Consider the following 21,600-nt stretch of genomic DNA (forward strand, 5'->3'; position numbering starts at 1 on the left):
AGCAATACAAAGGCGCTCACCGGCTGTGCCCTCCCAGGAGGGTCGTTATCCCTTAATGGAGTCTTGATATTGTACTGGAGGCTCTCATCTAGGCCCCGTTTGAAGACAACCTTCCTCTTGGTTATCACCTCCGCAAAGCCTGCTTTCCTCCCTAAGGTGATCACAGCTTTCCACATGAACCAGATGATCACAGCCTTCCACATGAACCAGTCTGTGGAACTGTAGTCTTTCCGTCCACCTCGAACTTGAGCTTCAACTTGAGGTGTTATGTGGATAGAACAAAAACTCTGAGTCATTCTGACTTGCTCTTTTTCTCTCATGGGATACGGACACTAGGACAATCCCTCTCAAAGCAACGACTGTCACACTGGATTGTGGACACAGTCTTGACTGTGTATGATCACTCTGGCTTGTTCCCACCTGGGAGGGTAGCCGCGCATTCTACCAGAGGGTTGGCTACATCTTGGGCCCCCTTCAGAGGGGCCTCGCTGTCAGATATCTGTGATGCTGCTAGCTGGGCTATGCCGCATACTTTTTCCAGGCTCTATCGTCTTAACGTGATTGATCCTTCCTTGCCTTCATTAGGCACAAGAGTCCTTGAGGTTGTATGCTCGCACCTCTAACCTTGGTTTATGCGGTTCTGATGCGTCCCTATGGCAAAGTGGTTAACTGTGTGCAGGTGAAGCGCAGCAGATATTAATTAACAGACAGACAATTATAATCCAGGTGCAATGTTGTTTAATAACAACAGTTAAATCCAATATTTTTAAATCCAATGGCCTAATGGCAACAACAGTAAATAATAACACTGATAATGAAGCAATACAGCGGCGTGTATTGCTTATTTGTAATCTGTGGGTTGGTCCAGAAACAATAACAGTCCCATTTTTAGTTCACCCACATGTAACACAAACACAAACACCAGTCCACAGTGCATACTTTAGTGCTCTTGGTGAATACGTCATTAGTGCAAACAAAAGTGCGATGTTGTTCATCCAGGTTTAGTGCTGGCCTTTGGCGACAACTCTGGATCGTGTTAGCCATCCAAATAATTACAAACAATATTATTAACGACAAACAAAAATAAACAAAACACTCACATTTCACAACACAGGCTCTCCTTCGTAACCATTCACAAAGGAACAAATCACATCACTATGTTCTCTTTTTATAACGTCACCCATGACCCCTTGGTCAATGAACGCATCTGCGGATGCCACGCCATTTCCCGTCCATGTCATTAAGTTTGAGTACTGTAGCTCTGCCCCCTTTCTAGATGGTTGACTTCCACCTAACTGTTTTACTCATTTTAAAGTGTTTGTAAGGTAACAACCTTTAACATGGAATTTCTTTTAACTTTCAATCATACTTTCAAATCATATATTCCAATAGTCGTTCTGTTTGTTTTATAATTGGTTCTACAAGAAATATAGAATTTACTTAAATAACTATGATGATCAGGATTGAACCCAGTATTTTAGTGCTCTTTTTTAATATTAAAAATAAGTGGGTAGCGTTATAGTATCTATCTATCTCTTTCTCTCTCTCTCTCTCTGTCTTCCTCTGTGTCTGATTGTAGGCAGCACTGTTTATTTGTCTTTTATTGCAGTAAGAGAAAGGTTTGATAAAGCCCATTATAATCCTAGTGTTTCACCCTGAAGAAACTCTATCTTGCAGAACCATTAGCCAACCACAGCATTACCAGCAATGGCAACACAGTGGATTTGGAACAAATATCATACAGTACTGTACTGATCTATTTTAATGAATTAAAAATGATGTGCATTGGTCATACCACTATATCAACACAGTAAAGAGTTCCCAGTACAGAGTGCTGGCTACCCACCGTTCAGGCCAGCCCTAGCTGCCCTTGTGTTACCTCTTGTACAAAGTCACTGCAATTGCCAGTAAAGATCACCTGGGAAGAGGATTGTGGGGACAGAGAACTAAACCACATGAAATAGCTATCTGTGGCACAGCTGGGGATAAATTATTTGCATACCAAAGTCATATTTACTTTCTGAATTGGTTACATGAGAGAATCACGCTCTTTCATGCCTGACAAGTTCAAACTCCTTTTTGTTTCCTCTTTATGAGAAACAGAAAATGATACAGTTTCTGAGAACAGCTAGGCAGGAAAGGTATGAGATAACAAAAGAACAAAAAACACAGAACTTGATGGGTCTTCATTAAGTGGTTTCACTTGTAGTAATGAATGCTGATTTTGAATGAATGCTTTAAAACTAAAATATATTGGGCGCCAATACATTAGATAGTATACATGTGTGTTCCTGCACTCTGTTGTGGAATTGTAGAGTTAATGCTGTGCTTCATCCTCTGGGTTTTGAAGGTTGTAGGAGACACAATTTAATCAGACAGAAACCCCCTGCCATCGATCAGCTCTCACATTCAATTACAGAGAATGAGATATGAAATCTGAGCATGTCCAAACGAGCCATACCTCAGGAAGTCACTGTATGATGTGACAGGGGAACCAAATGATCTGCAATGGCAATGCAAACAGACAGTGTCACTGCAATGGCAATCAGACAGACAGTGGTACTGTAATGGTAATCCAGACAGACAATGGCACTTCAATGGTAATGCAAAGAGGCATTCAAGTACACACATCATTGTAATGTTGAAGATGGTGCAGATTGACTGACATATAGATAAACAGACAGACAACTGCACATTGAAGCTATTGAGAGGGAACTCAAGGTTGAGAGAAACACAGTAACCTCTTTGCTCTTAGTTTTTACACTAACATCCAGCACACCTGTCACTGTGTAGGTCGCACTGCCAGCCTTGCAGACTGGTAGTTCACAACATTGCATGTGACCCCTGCTCTTCTCCTGATAACGGAGTGCAACCCGTTCCTCTTCTAAAGACACACTGAGCGCCCCACTCAGAGAGGATTACTTTGGACAGTTCAGAGAGGATTATGTACAATTCACCCTGCCTCTCAAGAGCACCTACACACCACAGTATTTTTCAACTCTCTTTAGCTGAAAGGAGCTCAGTTGTGAACCCCTGGCCAAACAAAGACAGCTCCTAACAGTGCAAAGCCTGCCAGTGTTTACAAGTAAATCTACAAATATCTAAACTAGTAATTACTTGATGTGAGTTATGGTGTCATTCCAGACACAGATCATAATGCCAGGTCACAATGTACCCAGATTATCAGTCCCTCGTCCCTGCATCCAGGCTAGTCCAGTAGAATAACGAGCAGGATAACAGAGTCCTACGACTGCAGCTGACCTCCAGTGTTACCTGTTTAGCCTTTGAGGATCCTTACTGTGCATAATCATTCAGAGTGGTCTCTAGTGCAAATATGCAAATATTGGTTTTCTGTTTTATTTTTCAGTTCTGTTTTAGTTTTTGTTAAGAAGCTTTCGGGAGTTGCTCTTCAGTTCTAGGTTCTCTTTATAGAAGAAAGAGTCACCACCATCTAGTGACCTGGCACTTTCAATAAATACTTATTTTAGTTTTTGTGGCAATTATCCCTAACACTAAGAAACAACTTTATTAATATAAATAATAATACATTTATATAGCACCTTTAATAGTGGACCACCTTCTCAAAGGTAGGCTGTAAACTGCGCATTACATGCAGTCACTTACAAGTGAACATTATTTTAACATCTGATCTGTAGGATGGAACACAAGGAGGTAAGTGACTTGCTCAGGGTCATACAGTGAGTCAGTCAGTAGCAGAGGTGGGATTTGAACCACTGAACTTCTGGTTACAAGCACTGGACTTTAACCACTGGACCACAATGCTGTGTATTTGAAATATACAGTATTGTGGTCCAGTGATTACAGTCCAGGGGTTGTAACCAGAAGGTCATCGGTTCAAATCCCACCTCTGCTATTGACATTTACAGAATTCTGCATCATTCAATCAACATGTCATTTACTATTTAGAGGTTGCTGTGCTGTACAGAGGTACTGCGGAGCACCATGGTTGCAAACAAGCTTGAATTATTCTGGGCTCTGGTAGGTGAGAGGGATGCAGTTTAGTGTGACTCCCACAGGCATAGCAGCTAGTGTCCCTCTTAATGGGAATTCCAACCCCAGCAACCAGGCAGCGAGTTAAAGTTAAATCTGCTGTGTTAAACAGAGCCAGATGCCTCCTCATATCCCCGACTGATGGAATCCCAGGACAAACCACAGTAAATAATATACTGACCATTATTTTAACAACAACCAGTTGTTAAAATAAGTAGATAAGTAGAAATGGCCTTAATTAGCAGAAACAAAACTAAAACAGAACTTTGTGACACTTAAAGAGAGTTTCTACACCTTACTTATTTCATGTGCTTTAAACAGAGGTGCACAGACTTACCTCAACTGGGTAGAAGGTTGTCTCTGTCTTTGATGTGTGTCCATTTCATTCTCGCTCTGATGAGTGGGAATGGAATTCTAGGTGTTCTCATAGCAATTCCCTCAATAAGGCATGTCAGAGCATGAACCCCCTTCCTATCTCAGCACTGAAGCAGTGTCTTCTGGGTCGAAGCATGTCGGTCAATAGGGGAAGGAGCTGATTGTTTACCCCATTAAAGGGGATGGGACAATTTCACCAAGTAAGTGCAACAGCAATGGAAAGCATGGCTTTAGCACAGATATTTCCTAACCTAGTGTAGTACCATATATGCTTACAAAAATATCATGTGTTTCTTTCCAAAATGCACATTTGAGACCCATACAAGGAATGAAAGTGAACAGCAGGCTCTGACCTCTCACAAGCTCACGTCTCATAGCTGAAAGACAGAAAACAGATTCGAAACAAAAAAGTTGTAATGAAAACGTCTACAACCATTGATCAGCAACATCTCCATTTGAAAACTCATCCATATTTGCATATTATTTCACAGCTTTCTGCCTGTCTTTCTGGACAGTGGTGTTTTTATTCATTCATGTGTTATTTGTGCTGATTGTGATGATGAAACCAGACTATAATGCTATAAGACCAAAAGCTGCTAAAATACATGCTAACATTTTAAGCCACAAAATAAAAAATAAATAAATAAAATATATAAGATAATGAATAAGAATGTATTATTATTAATTTAGGCCTTTAGTTTTGATAATCACTTACATAGCAGACTAGGGGTGGGTTTGATTTTACTTATCCAGTCTCTAATCATTGGCAGGTCAGCATCTAATACTGGCGCACCTAGGAGCTACACATCACCTCCACAATGTAATCTAACAGAGCGTTACCAATCATGGATGTGTGCAGTGAAGTTAATGAGCAGCCAGAAACCAGTGCTGACTCAAATTTTTATTGTCCAGAGTGGATGCACACTGCTAACCATTCTTCTGTCATTACCGAGCTTATTCAGTTCACCTCACTGCCAAGATCAACAGCCTGAACACCGCAGCAGCACGACAGTGTTTCCATTAAGTTGCACGTTTCTTTATTTATTTTTAAGGCTCTCTATTTTGGTTCTTTATGTTTGCCTCTGTCTCAGATGAAGTATGTTTATTCTGCCACTACACTGTAGTATAATCATTGTCCTGTACTCTATCTACAATGAAATTGAAACGATTCAATGTGCCGTCTCCATGTAAAATTATAGTTATTATGTGTGCTTTGGTCTTTTGTTTTTCAAGATTATATTTTGAGTCTTTGTCATTTGGTTGCTGTGCTGTGCTGTCAATGGGAGCTGTTGTGACACCCCTTTATGTCAAAAGTAGGCCTATTCTAATGCAAGTGTACCACAATCCACAGTTTTCGAAATGAAGACACTGATGAAGACTTCTGGTTGAAAGTCTCTTAACATTCATTAATAGTTTTTATCTTGCTCCTGTTCTCAAATAGTCATGCTTGTTGAAGATGTGGTTATAGAGCCTAGTTAGAAGGATCTATGTATATATTTTATAATGCATAGGTGTTTTTTCAAAGTTTTTGCCATCTTCAAAGAAACTGAACATTTAAAAAATGTATTTAAAACATCATGACCAAAGGGGTTATACAAGACCCAAGTGGGACTAAGCTATCAATCCTTGTTTGTAATGCCGATATGAAAGTGCTCACATAGTCATAATCAAGCAGCTTGTGATTAGATTGTTTTACAGAGGATCAATTCAGATCAGATGCAAAACTCATTTCAGTGCTTCTGGAAGAATAAAATAGAAACAAATGCAAAAATGAAGGTTAAAAAAAATAGTTTAATCAATAAATTATTTAAAAGATCGCCTTGCTCTTGGAGAGATTTTGGCAGGACAGCCATTCCTGGGAAGATTCACTACTGTCCCAAACTTTCTCCATTTGGGCAATATGGCTTTGACTGTGGTTTGGTGGAGCCCAAGCCTTAGAAATGGCTTTCCGGAGGTCTTCAGGAATTTCTTTTGATCGTGGCATGATGTACCTCTAGAACCTGTGTGCTGACAACTTCACTCTGATGGTAAGGGCCAAAGTTAATCAAATTTTTATTGGGGAGGACTAGCCCAAATCAGGCCTGATTGTTAACCAGATTATTCAAACAGCTGACCCTGATTATCCCTTTAATTGGGTTGAGTTAACTGGGGGGGGCAATAACTTTTTCACACCTGATGATTGCATGTTTGATTACCTTGCACACCAAACAAATGAAAGAAGCACCAAACTTTGGTGTCATTTTTTCTCCCAGACCCTCCTCTATATACTATTACAACCCACAAAATGGTCTGAACAAATTAAATGTGAAAAATATGCAAAAATGCAGAAAATCAGACAGGGGGCAAATACTTTTTCACGGCACTGTACCTGTGTTTGTCTGAAATAATCCCTGTAGTCACTAAAAGGGTTCACTTTGAGAGCAGGGCTCGAGCATCCCTATGAAGTGTTTCATCAGTAAGCAGTAGTTTACAGGTTTCATTAATTAGTGTCATATTTTGCATTACTGAGCAATAACAGAATGGCTGACGTCCATAGAAAACAATGAGAAAGCAGTGTTTGTTTGTTTTTTTTTTTAACAGGAAGCACACTTATAGTATATGTGGAGTAATGGTTAGTGCACTGTGCTCTTGACTAGAAGGTTGTAAGTTCCATCCCAGGTGGGGGATATACTGCTGCTTTACCTAGATTGATCCAGTAAGAAAAAAAAAAAAAAAAACTTTTTAAATGAGTAACTCTATGTAAAATAAATAATATCACAATTGTAACTTGGCCTGGATAACAGTGTTTGCTAAGAAATAAGATAATAATTTTCAGGCCTGGTAGGCATAGGATGGGAGACCACCTTCCAATACCAGGTTCTCAAATTTTTTCTTTGGAGTTTTACTAAGTGGTGTAGTTGAGGGTATATGCAGGTAAACGGCGTTTACCCACTTTGAATTTGGGCATTATATCTTTTACCCACTTCTCATGTAAGGGATACAGAGTTTACACACTTCCACTCTCCTATGATGTGCAAATCCTGTGTTAAAGACAATGGGTTTTATCGGCGAGCGTCTGTGTTGTGTTCAGAGAATGTGAGCGGAGTGAAGCCGTAACAATTCCGCTCACCGCTCATAATAATATCCTCCGCTCCGCTCGGCTCTTTCTTTCATTCCTCTCCGCTCCCCCACTCCAGACAAAATGGTATTAAAAAATAAATATAATAATAAGTAAATAAACTAGCTGTTTTTCCCCCCTCGTGTTGCTGATTGCAGATGAAAAGATGTAATGTACATTCAGAAAGGAATACCATTTAATTGGCCTTATTAATCACATACCTTGACCCATGCCGACATAAAGTGCTCAGAGAAGTTATCTAATTAAATACGAGGACACTTTCTCATTATTATTGTTTGGTACTGAAAGCATGCGTACATTTCAAACTTTGCATATGATTCGTATCAAATTATCTTCATACAGGGCTTATTTGTATCCGAATATCTCGCATGGAGCTCAAAGCAACCCACAAACACATACGAGTGAGTTGACGGGGCTGACGGACCACCCTGGCTGTACTAGTGTATGAACTATTCTTAATTTAAGAGTATAAGCCGTGTTCACAGCGGTATATGGTGCATAACCGTAGAACTGTATAAGAACAATAATCGCAGACAGATGGACGGACACACACACGCGGATGATATTTCTCACATTTTTATATACACAAATGCAGTTCATACAATTGGGAATATATATATATATATATATATATATATATATATATATATATATATATATATATATATATATATAAAAGAGTTTAGATGCAAAATGCTATATACGCTATTTGCACCAAAACTGAGCTAATTGCAGGATCATTCATCTCACAGTGCCTACATTCTGAAGCTCCTGTCCTTTGTCCTCAAACCATTATATACACCACATTAAATACATCTCAAATGATCATTTCTGTCCATAACTCGCTATACGCCGGGCTTCTAATTTAGCAAAATCCGACATACAGTGGCTGTCAAAAATATTCACCCCTCTTTGGACTTTTCCACATTTTATTGTGTTACAACATGGAATCAGAATGGATTTAATTAGGAGTTTTTGCCACACAAAAAAAGTTAATAATGTCAAAGTGAAAAATAAAATCTACAAATTGTTCTAAATTAATTAGAAATATAAAACAGAAAATAATTAATTGCATTTGTATTCATCCCCTTTGCTATGACGCAACCAATTGTCTTTAAAGGTCACATAATTAGTTGAATGGAGTCCACCTGTGTGCAATTAAGGTGTTTCACATGATTTTAGGTTAAATACACCTGTCTCTGGGAGGTCCCACAGTTGGTTAGTACATTTCATAACAAAAACTACATCATGAAGGTGAACGAACATTCAAAGCAAATCTGGAATAAGGTTCTTCAAAAGCACCAATCAGGGGTAGGATAAGAACATTTCCAAGGCATTGAATATCCCCCAGAGCACAGTAAAGACCATTATTAAGAAATGGAGAGAATATGGCACAACTGTGAATCGTCTTCAAAAACTGAGTCACAAAACTGGCCTTTATGGGAGAGTGGCAAAAAGAAAGATATTGTTGAAAAAAACTCACATCAAATCTCAGCTAGAGTTTGCCAGAAGGCATTTGGGAGACTCTGAGATCAAGTGGAAGAAGATTCTACGGGCTGTCGAGATCAAAATAGAGCTTTTTGGCCTCAACGCTAAGCGCTATGTTTGGCGCAATCCTAACACCGCATATCATCCTGAGAACACCATCCCTACCATGAAGCATTGTGGTGGCAGCATCATGCTGTGGGGACGCTTCTCTATGTCAGGAACCTGGAAAGCCTGTGAAGACAGAGGGCAAAATGGATGCAGCAAAGTACGGAGAAATCCTGCTTAAATCTACAAGAGACCTGGGACTTCGGAGAAGATTTATCTTCCAGCAGGACAATGACCCCAAACAAAGAGCCAAAGCCACACTGGAGTGGCTTAAAAACAAAAATGTCAATGTCCTGGAGTGGCCCAGTCAAAGCCCGGACCTCAATCCAATTGAGAATATCTGGAAAGAGTTGAAAATTGCTGTTCACCAAAGGTCCCCACCCAACTTGAGGGAGCTTGAGAAATTTTGCAAAGAAGAATGGACAAAAATTGTAGTGTCCAGACGTACAAAGCTGGCAGAGACTTATCCAAATAGACTCATGGCTGTAATTGCTGCCAAATGTGCCTCTACCAAATATTGACTCAAGGGGGTGAATACTTATGCAATCAATTATTTTCTGTTTTGTATTTGTAATTAATTTAGAACAATTTGTAGATTTTATTTTTCATTTTGACATTATGGACTTTTTTTGTGTTGATCAGTGGCAAAAACTCCTAAATAAATCAATTTTGATTCCACAAAAAAATGTGGAAAAGTCCAAAGGGGGTGAATACTTATGAGAGCCGCTGTATACTGTACACTGAGCCAATCGGCGTGCAGTATCAGTCGTGTGACCCTATTATGGCAGCGCCCAGGAGGAGTATAGTAGGGTATTTAATCTTGTAAATTGAGATTTTATGATTGAATGATGAATAATTTTTAAAAATGAAGGGAATTCAATTTTCTAACAGGGTATAGCAATGGTGAATAAGCAGTCACAAATAATGCTTAGAAAACAGTCCCTCGATCGGAACTGTGAAACCTCCATTCATCACCCTTGCAACGCCAACCTTACTTAATGGTGTTTTAAGTTTGTGTTCTCCCTCTGTGCGGGATGTGATGAAGTTTATCATTTGAATTTACTGAAATTCGTTTCATCTTTACAAGTAAGTGTAAAGTAATTTTACAAAAATGTGGAGATTAATTGGTTATTACCCTGACTGAAGATGTCATTAGCAAAGGGGGCCAGTTGTACTAACAAGGTCAAACAATAGGTCACGTTTTACTAAACATTTTAAAACTAATAAACAAACAATTACCATAATGAACACTATCGTAGTATGTTGCTTAAAACATAATAACACAATATTCATAAGAAAGAGTTCTTATTTATAAACAATAACACGTTTAAAGCTTGGGACTCCCGGTCTGTAGCTTGGTGTTTTTTACATTATCGTCAGCATATTTTAAGTGATTGAAAGCTGAAATTACTTTTTTAAAAACACACTTTTTTATACTAATAAAGTATTGTTGAATGCTAATCAATTCTTTTGAGAACCAGGCTTTAATCACTGTTAATAGGTGCACAGGCAGTGATTCCGTGAGTGCTGTGGGGCTCAAGCACCAATGTGGGAAAATAAGGTCCTGCACAGTGCAAATAAATCACCTGTTCTGTCAAGTGCTTCACAAGCAGAACTGTTATTGCAGCTTTTAAAAATATAAAATCCATTTATACAAAAATTCCCAGCCTTCTTGAAAAGATCTGAGTTTCCCTTGTTTTTCTTTTGTATTTGTTTTGCTCTCATTACTGTCAATAGTAGATACAGCGTCCATCAGTTCTGGTAGATTCTACTGTGCTTGTTGAAATGGTTTTCTCCTACTGCTAATTTTAAAAAAATAGCCACCTAGCTATTTCATCCTGAGGGCTCAACCTGCGTCATGCCTACTGTAGATGCCTGTAACCAGATCCAGACTGCCACGCTTAATCGTATGCCTGGAGAGGACATTCATCTTATGGACTGTGGACTGCCCTTGTAACTTCCAGAGAAATGTGCTGAAAAAAGTGAACACCTACAAGGCTGACTACAGTCATACAGCTGGACTGGAAACTACCATACAAGTCAATATAGGCTGCAAACTGGTGCTTTGCAAGACCATCGACATTGCCACTGGTCTCATCAATGGGGCAATAGGGAAGCTTCAAGCTGTTTCCTACTATCTGGAAAGCACAAGTATGGTCAAAACCATAACCATTTAATTTAACAATGGAGTCACCCATACCTTTGACTCTAAGAATTGTTATGATGGATCTTGGTAACCCTACTGCCTCCTATGGACAAAGTGTTGTTGCACTTTCCAGAGATACATCCTTAAGTCCAGCTTAAGGATGTCCACCTTATCAATTTTTGACCCCACCTGCATTATGGCACCTCAAACTACAGTTGCAGGGTACAATAGGCTCAGAGGGATTTATTGCCCTAAGTTGATAAGCTTGAAGGATACCAACACCCACAAGTGACACAAGGTAAAAGATGGAGTACATTTCATTCACAGAGCCATCTAATGTTCAGGAACAGCAAAAGCCTCAATCTTCTAAGAGAACACTTGCACTTACACATCCATTCAGAGGCTTGAGCAACCCGAATTTCACCTCATGCTATGCAAATGTAACACTGCAGTTCCTTCTTCACTTGCAGCCTCTGAAGGATTCATTAAAACACAGTCAACAAGAGGCTATCAGGAGCTTTGTTCACAACTATGATCACTTGCCATCCATATAGAAATGACAAAATGGCAACGATTCTTGGTAGCAAATGTAGGCAATGCAAAACTTCTCCGATCATGAAACGTGAACTTATTCAGCCAGCAGGAAGAATGATTGCAGTCCAGACCAGATATGCACTGACATGCATATGTATCTTTTTAACCATTCATAACATTGTTGTTTTGTACCTACGTAAATATCAACATATCAATACCTACCAAAATAGACATATTGTTTTCACCACTTATGGATGTACATTTGCAACTAAAAGAATACAATGTTTACACTTTCAATACTGTTCAAAAGTCCCTTCTACCATTATTTTTCTTTAAAATCTTTTCTCATGTCTCTTATACTCATTACTCTCGTCTTGTCTGCTTGTCTATTTACCATACACATTATCAAATAGCTTTCCCTCGCTTTATTCGTTATTTGATTAAGTAAAAAAAGAATATCTATAACAAAAACATTGTCAAAGTAGAAAAAACAAGTTAGAAAAATGCAACAACCATTTAAAGTGGTGATATCAAACACAAAAGCTCAAGTTAGGAGAAGCAATTGGGACAACCTTGTCAAACATCAAGCAAATAGGCACAATTGGAAAGGTGCTGGGGCCCAACATTCACACAATTGTTGCTTCTAACTTGGCACCTCTTTTTGATCGCAAGTTAGAAGCAACAATTGTGTGAATGTTGGGCCCCAGCACCTTTCCAATTGTGCCTATTTTGTTATAGATATAATAGTCACTACCCTCCCAGAACAGGCAGGGGAATAAATGCAGACTGTGGACAGGCTGGATGGAATATCTGTTCTTCATTCTACCCCACAAATAGGCTTCTGGGTCTCCTCACCTCACAGAATGTGTGCTTTGAATGGAAAATAATTATTCTTTTCTATATGACAAGATACAGAGATTTTGGTCTCTGGCATATTAGGGACATTTTATAATTATCTTCAGGATAAGAAAAATACAAAATAACAACTCTGGTCCAGCCTATTCCTTGCCATAGGTGTGTTGTAAAGGGCTAGGTAGACCAAATTGAAACGCTAACAATAACTGTAGCAAACAAAACAGCCAAGGTACAAAAACATGCATAGTTCATGTTAAGAGTATTCATCTCTTCCACAGAGGACTTGCTTCATAATTGTGTCTTCTGATGTGAAACCTTGTGTTCCACAGCAGACTCACAGTAAGGTCAACTTCCACTTATTTTGTCAAACAGTCTGGCTGCTCTATGAATCAATCACTCCCCAGCTTGCCTGGGGTGACGCCCTTCTGCAGATCTATAGCAAATCTGCCTCTTATATTTGGTTAATATCTTTATAATGAGAACAATATGCTGAGACATTTACAATGGAATCAATTGAGGGCTGTGTAGTTATTATACCTGTTTTGTTCTGAGTGTTCTAGAGAAATATGCTGAATTCCATTTTAAAAGTACAGGAAGTCACAAAGAACCCTAGAACAACATCCAGGGATCTGCAGACCTCTCTCGCCTCGGCTATGATCAGTGTTCATGACTCCACCATCAGAAAGACACTGTGCAAAAATGGGATTCATGGCAGAGTAGCAAGGCAGAAACCACTGCTTGCTAAGAGGAACATGAATGCTCCTCTCAAGTTTGCCAAAAAGCACCTGGATACTGTATTTTGACAATGGCTTTGAAGGAAACGGTCAATGACACAGAATACATGTTTCAATTGCTGCGTTCTATTACCCAGAGCTTGCTGCGCCGGCTGCTCTTGGCTACTGTCTTTCTGATGTCACATGCAGCTTTTAGAGAAACGCCTTCTCCAAACCTTGCAGCAAAGCACACATTTTCAACATGCTATATTTACATTTGTTTGGATTATCAACAGTCAGTTTAATGTAAATGATTAACATTAACTTTATTGTAAAATGATACATCACTTATCACGGATTTAGTACATTATGTTTTTTTCAATAATTGATTACTTCATTGTATAATGATAAAATGTCATTCGCCTCCGCTACAAGGTGGCAGCAGTAGATTAGTGGTTACTTGCATTACGATTAGCAGGTGACTTGTGATCTTTGCATCGTCCCTTTGGTTCACAGCCACAGCCAGCCTCCTGCAGTAACATTTCAAAGCTGCGCTGGGCTATGCAGAATCGGCACAGATTTCTGTGGGTAGAGTTGAGTGACGTCTACAGCACATCGCCGTGATTCTGTGCAGCACTGTGCAGAACTGCGGAAATCTGCACTGTAAGGACACAACCAGTGTCTCAATTAAAATTAGGATAGACTCGCGACTGCAGCGTGATAGCCAACTTATTATCAACATAGTTTTGTTTAAACAAGTTATAACAGTGTTCCAATTTTCTTAGGTAAGCGAAGAAATCTGTTTTTTTTTTTTTACAAATTCAACATGTGCAATAATCATTGGAAGCTTACTTGTGCAATGTCGTAACTAACGTGTAGCTTTAAATCCAATAACACATTTTAGTATTAATACTTTTTTTCCCCCTATACATATTTTATTTATCCGGTTGAAAAAATAAACAACTAATCTCTGCTCTTAAACAATAACCTGTGGTACATGTTTGTGTTAAGCAATACGACTGACCTTTTCCCAATTCTTTTTACCATCAGCTAAACAGTATTTATTTAATTTTATACATTAAAATGTTTTAACAAACTACCATGCAAAATTTATATCGTCCCATCCCTATATCATTTTTATCAGGAATTACCAATTTTCATGGTCATAAGGGGCCCTCTTGTCAATGTGCTATAAGAAATGTTGCAATCAGCGGAAATAGCAGCTACTCTATGGTTTTAATGATAACATAACTAACTTATTTTGTATCTGACCTGCCCACTCCCACAGTTGTCAATGGCGAATTCAAATTAATATTTGATCACTGAAACCAATTTTGGTCGCACACAGCTCAGAAATTTTGAAATCTATTATAAAACTTTAGTCTCAAGACTTTGAATTTTCCCATTGACTTGTATCAACACATTTTCGCCATAGGTTTATACTAGAAACACTTTAAAACATACAAATAACCAAACAAACATTGTATTAAACATATCTGTCAGCCTACCTGTAAAGAGGTGGTGTTTGGGCTTCAACTTACAATACAAACTCTTATACAGACTGAACAAAAATATAAACGCAACATGTAAAGTGTTGGTCCCATGTTTCATAAGCTGAAATAAAAGATCCCAGAAATTTTCCATACTCACAAAAAGCTTATTTCTCTCAAATTTTGTGCACAAATTTGTTTACATTCCTGTTAGTGAACGATTCTCTTTTGCCAAGATAATCCATCCACCTGACAAGTTTGACATATCAAGAAGCTGATTAGACAGCATGATCATTACACAGGTGCACCTTGTGCTGGAGACAATAAAAGGCCACTCTAAATTGTGCAGTTTTGACACACAACACAATGCCACAGATGTCTCTAGTTTTGAGGGAGCGTGCAATTGGCATGCTGACTGCAGGAATGTCCACCAGAGCTGTTGCCAGAGAATTGAATGTTCACTTCTCTACCATAAGCCGCCTCCAACGTCGTTTTAGAGAATTTGGCAGTACGTCCAACCGGCCTCACGACCGCAGACCATGTGTAACCACACCAGCCCAGGACCTCTAATTCCAGCTTCTTCACCTGCGGGATCGTCTGAGACCAGCCACCTGAACAGCTGATGAAACTGTGGGTTTGCACAACCGAAGAATTTCTGCACAAACTGTCAGAAACTGTCTCAGGGAAGCTCATGTGCGTGCTCATCGTCCTCACCAGGGTCTTGACCTGACTGCAGTTCAGCGTCATAACCGACTTCAGCGGGCACATGCTCACCTTCGATGGCCACTGGCATGCTGGAGAAGTGTGCTCTTCATGGATGAATCCCGGTTTCAACTGTATCGGGCAGATGGCAAACAGTGTGTATGGCGTCGTGTGGGCAAGCAGTTTACTGATGTCAACATTGTGAACAGAGTGCCCCATGGTGGCGGTGGGGTTATGGTATGGGCAGGCATAAGCTACGGACAATGAACACAATTGCATTTTATTGATGGCAATTTGAATGCACAGAGATACCGTGACAAGATCCTGAGGCTCATTGTCATGCCATTCATCTGCCGCCATCACCTCAAGTTTCAGCATGGTAATGCACGGCCCCATGTCGCAAGGATCTTTACACAATTCCTGGCAGCTGAAAATGTCCCAGTTCTTCCATGGCCTGCATACTCACCAGACATGTCACCCATTGAGCATGTTTGGGATGCTCTGGATCGATGTGTACGACAGCATGTTTCAGTTCCCGCCAATATCCAGCAACTTCGCACAGCCATTGAAGAACAGTGGGACAACATTCCACAGGCTACAATCAACAGCCTGATCAACTCTATGCGAAGGAGATGTGTCGCGCTGCATGAGGCAAATGGTGGTCACACCAGATACTGACTGGTTTTCTGATCCATGCCCCTACCTTTTTTTTTTTTTTTTAAGGTATCTGTGACCAACAGGTGCATATCTTTATTCCCAGTCATGTGAAATCCATAGATTAGGGCCTAATAAATTTATTTCAAGTGACTGATTTCCTTATATGAACTGTAACTCAGTAAAATTTCTGAAATTGTTGCATGTAGCGTTTATATTTTAGTTTCGTGTATAAGTACTGTTCTATGTACTTCTATTTTTATTTAAAAAAATAAATAAAAGCCGAGTTGCAGTTAAGTACCATTTACTATAAAGAAAACCAAGCATAACACTGTCAATCGACCAGAGTACAATGAACTAGTGCCTTCTCTTCATAAAGCTCCCAACCCCCACTCCCACCCCCCCCAAAAAAGATGTTACTTTATAGTAGGCTAGTTGTCTTTGTATACTGTGTTATTGTAAAATATCACTGTTTACACTGCAATTACTGTGTTAGCTAGTTAGCTTAGCCAGTCACGAAAAATGGCGGATTTAAAGAATTTTCTTTACTGTTTTCAATGGCACAGCTTCCCCGGTGGCCGGAATGTGTAATTGCATGTGCCCAGTGGTGAAAATGTGTCATTACAATGTAAAAATGGACTAAACTGGCATGTCATCCATATTGATTGGCTCATGGTGGCCATACTGTTTCATGTAACAACTTTTCCATGTAACATAGGATAACATATACCCAAAAATCAAGTCAATTGGCCAAAGGTTTCATGAGGAGTTCTCGTTCAAGTGTTTTACACTAAATCCAACATGGAAACCACATCATGTGACTTTAAAAAAATCCCTAATAAGAATTAATCTTGGACATGAGTAGACTATGTAAAAAAAAAATTCACAGCTGTACTATTTACCGTTCATGAGAAGACTATTGAAAATTGTCCAAAATTTTCAGTAAATCCAAAATGGCTGCCATACCATGTGACAAAAGGCCGCCATATTGACCACGGCACAACGTTCCATAGTTCTCTACATTTGTGCAGTTTTGGTGCAGCGGTTCAAAAGTTATAGGCATTTGTAACTTTTTGGAGGCGGAAGAAAATAATAACTAGAGTTGCTAGCAACTATAAAGGCTTCCACAAAAACATGGTTCAATCATCACAAATAATCGCTAATACAGCTCGCTACGTTGCCTATAATTAGTTTATGAGCTACTTAAGTTTTATTGTGTATTCAGCATAATCTTATGCTGAAGTTTAAGTGCACTGATCTGTGTTAGATACAGCTGAGGAGCTATAGGCCAATTTGTGGGTTTTGAACCTTAGCAGAGGTCAAAGGTCATGGGTAATGACATTTTTTTTTATAGAGCACGTATGACTTCCTATATGTGTTCCATATGAACCATGACTATCTGTGATCCCTGAGGCGTAATGAGCCAGTTTTTAGCTTGACCTTTTGGAGAGGTCAAAGGTCGTGGGTGATGACATTTTTCATAGAGCACATGTTCCACTATAACTATGACCCCATTGGTACACCCTAGGAGATAAAATTTAAATGTTAATTCCAATATGGCTGCCAAACCATGTGACCAATCTGCTTTCAATTTTATGGGTTATCACTTTATCATGGGCCGCAGAACTGTACGAACATTGAAGAGCATACGTGCAACACTGTTCTTGTTAAGGGTCATAAAAGTCTTTTACAATTATCAATATGGCTGCCAAACCATGTGACCAAAACACACCATTTGGAAATCAACAGAACTTCACATTACCCTCTAATATCTTACTCAGTTTCATGTCTCTAGTGTATTGCAGTATGGATTTATACTTTAATATATGTAAATATATCACTTGTGAAATTGTTATTTTGCCTGCTGCATCCATGTTTAACAAAAAGCTTGGATTTTTCAAAATTTAGAAAGGACCTTTTGAGCAAAAATTTTGATGCCAATCAACATTGCGGTTTCAGACAAGAAGATCTTTGAATAAACCAACCGTCCAACTGATTCTGTTTCAACGTTTTCTTTTCATAGGACATTCGTGACCTATATGCCGATATTGTCAGATCTCCACTCCAGTCATAGTATCTTGTTAGTAAATTAAGAAATACTTGGATTGCTGAATTTGATTGGTTAGAAAGGTTGTGACAGTGTTGGGATAATTATTGGGGTGCACCAGCACAGAACAGATTTGTTTTCTCATTTGCTTGTATTTCATGGTGGGAAGATTACACTGTGTAACAATTTTATTTATTTTTTGTTCCTGGGTAGTAAGTGTTATTTCCTAATTGCTTATGCCTCAAAAGTACAGAAAATGGCTATTATTCCCCACAAACTTTGCTTTTGTGACCAGGACAGTGATATTTCAAAATATTCACTATTTCCAATGGGAAAACGGGCAAATGCGTGTCTTTTCGTTCATATAAAGTCAGAAAAAAACAACATATGAATCCAAATTAACATGTATTTATACTAAAGTAATATAAAAATGACTACAAAAGATTTAGAAGTGAGTAGTTTTTCGAGATTTACGATTATACTGTAAATTTACAACGATTATTTAAGATGTTCTTTATATATTTGAAGAGGAGCGGCCTGGTTCTTCCTATTCTGTTAAACTTGAGATCTGGCAATACCTGAAATCAAGGAGGTTTGGACCACATTTCTAATTCAATGCCATGTTTCCATTGCACCATGAAACCAGTCCGTAAAACTTGTTTCAACATCAAACTTCAGTAAGACTGTAGTCTACAATCAAGACCAATATGTAGCATTTTTTGTGTAATCCCCACGTCTACATTTTTCCACCTGCCTTCAGATAGTAAATTACATTAGCATCCCCCCCCCCCCCCGGGCTCGATAGCTGATAAGACAAGAGTTTTGAGTTCAGTCAAATCTGTCCCAGTGCCAAGTGGAAACATGCTGCAAAATAATTCTATATATGAAACCCATTATTTAAGTTTATTCTCATTAATCCAGGTTGAGAAATGAATGATCGAATACACTATTTGGGCTCTATTTTGAAGCAAGTGCAACTGGTACTGCATGCAGCTAATTTGTTTCTTGCTAGTAATTTACTGTTATTGCTTTAAGAAAATTGCCTTTACCTTTGCACTTGTTCCTAAATACGATCCTTAATCCTCTAGTGCAATTGGAGTCTTATTTCTATCCCCATCTCATATTGTTAACCCTAGAAACAAATAAAACGTGATACCACGACTCAAACTCAAACAAACACGGACACATTAGGATGGTAGCAAATAATACTTAATTTTTTCAAAATACACAAATACAAATTTCAATGGGGAGGGGGGGGGGGGGGGGGGGGGGGGGGGGGGGGGGGGGGGATAGGGGGGGGGGGGGGATATGGGGGTGAGGGGGTGGGGATATGGTTGGGACTCTCCTTCTACCCATGAAAAGAAAAGTTACTTTTCACCTTATATAAAACAGCTTTTGGATTTTGATTAAACTTTTTTTTTTTCCCCTGCAGTTCATAACCATATCATACAACAGAACAGTCACCAGTCACCAAACATGCTAACTAGGGTGTGCACAGATTATCTATAGTATGGAGGTCCATGGCAAAAGTTGAGTGCCTATAAAACATGATCCAACTAGACTGATATAAGGCTGCTTGTTTTAAATGATTTGAAGCCCCCATTAGTGAGAGAAATGCCTTGGATGGCAAAATGCCATTCTGCACTGTGGTGATGTTACCAATACAGCACACATTTAAGAGTCATTTTGCATTTGTCACAGAGGGGCACTTCTGAATAGATGAACAATCCGCTGTCAACTAAGCAAAAATAAATGGGTCTTTTTCAATGATGTAACACGCAACGAATGTCAATACCCTGTAACCCTGCTCTAATGCAGACCTATTTTCACTGTACTGTTAATTAAGTTGTGAAACCTTGGGGCTTGGGAAGGACTGCCCTATTCACACATCACTTTATCTAATTAAAGTTATTAAGATCCCCTTCTGTTTAGATTTGAAATCAACTAATCTGCAAAGCTTCATATATCAAGGTTTGTGTAGAAAAATAATGCATTCTTTAAACAGAAAATCCACAATGCAGGTCACACCAGTTATTGTAAACAGACAATTCCGTAGGTCTCCAAAAAAAAGAGAGAGAGGATTAACTGATGCTCTGACTTGGAGTCCCAGTACAGGTCACTTTCGCTCTGACTGCACAATTTCACTAGAATCCAGGCACTTGGTTATGAGACAGGTGCACATTATACAACGCAGAGGTTTGCATGAACAGTGGATATAAAGGAAACTATTGATGATTGACTCCAGGACTATTGCTCCTATGTGATTTCATTCCCAGCATTAAAAAACAAAAGCAAAAAAACCACCAAAAAACAACATATCACAAACCTAATATGAAAAGTCCTAGCGCCTGAACAGTGATAAGTGTACAGCACTGCGCTTTTAAATGTGCCTCGATGTGCTCCCAGTGTTTCATACAACTAAGGTTTGTATTGCAATATACAGCAGGGTGTACTACCTACTGCAGCAGGGGCTTCATTCAATTAAGACTTGTTGCACAAGCTGCTCCATGATGTGTAAACTGCCTAGCATGGTGACACAGCAAAAGCTAAAGACACACTAGCCTTTTTGTTCAGCCAAACCGCTGCTGGCAGATAAGAAATCAAAACATAAAAAAAAAATAATAATTGAAATGACAAATGTCAAATGCAATCTGCAGCATGGACCTGAATAAAACCATATTGCTGACATGGCTTTGATCAAGACCACAGTGTATCAAGAAACACCTGCTGGAAAGCATACTAGACAAGTTACTAGAACACTAAACACCCTCTTTCTAAGCAGTACTTCCGGTGTCGTAGAGAATTAGTAGACTGGGGAAAAAGCGGATCGCGCAAGAGCAGTAAGGCAAAAGGAAGATGCATCATTTTATTTGCCAGATAATATGGTGAAGTGTTCACACACCATTTTCTTTTTTATTTATTTTCATTCTGTAAAATATACGTGTGATGCAAAGTGTTCAGTTATATGGTAACTTGTCTCATAATAACAATAATAATAATAATAATAATACAAGTAACTGCTGTATGGAGCTCAATTTTGTCCATGACTGAAAATTGTCCTTTAATTTTTTGATAATCGCTCGCATACCTATCCTTACAGTACTGCTTACACGTTAAATATGTAACAAAAACATCTCAAGTTGCTATGACGTTTGTTAAACAGACATAAATGACACAAAGTTCATTTTAAATGATTTATTTGAAGTTAATATATCCAATCAACTTATTCCCTGGGCTCAATCTACTAATTCCCCAGAAGTAGTACTAGTAGGCGTAAACCTTAGAAACAGTGAAACCTCCCCTTTAAATTCTAGACAGCGATCCACTTTTTCCCACCGGCATCAGACTAAAACACTAAAGAG

The sequence above is a fragment of the Polyodon spathula genome, chromosome 21 (assembly GCF_017654505.1).
Source record: "Polyodon spathula isolate WHYD16114869_AA chromosome 21, ASM1765450v1, whole genome shotgun sequence".
Lineage (NCBI taxonomy): Eukaryota > Metazoa > Chordata > Actinopteri > Acipenseriformes > Polyodontidae > Polyodon > Polyodon spathula.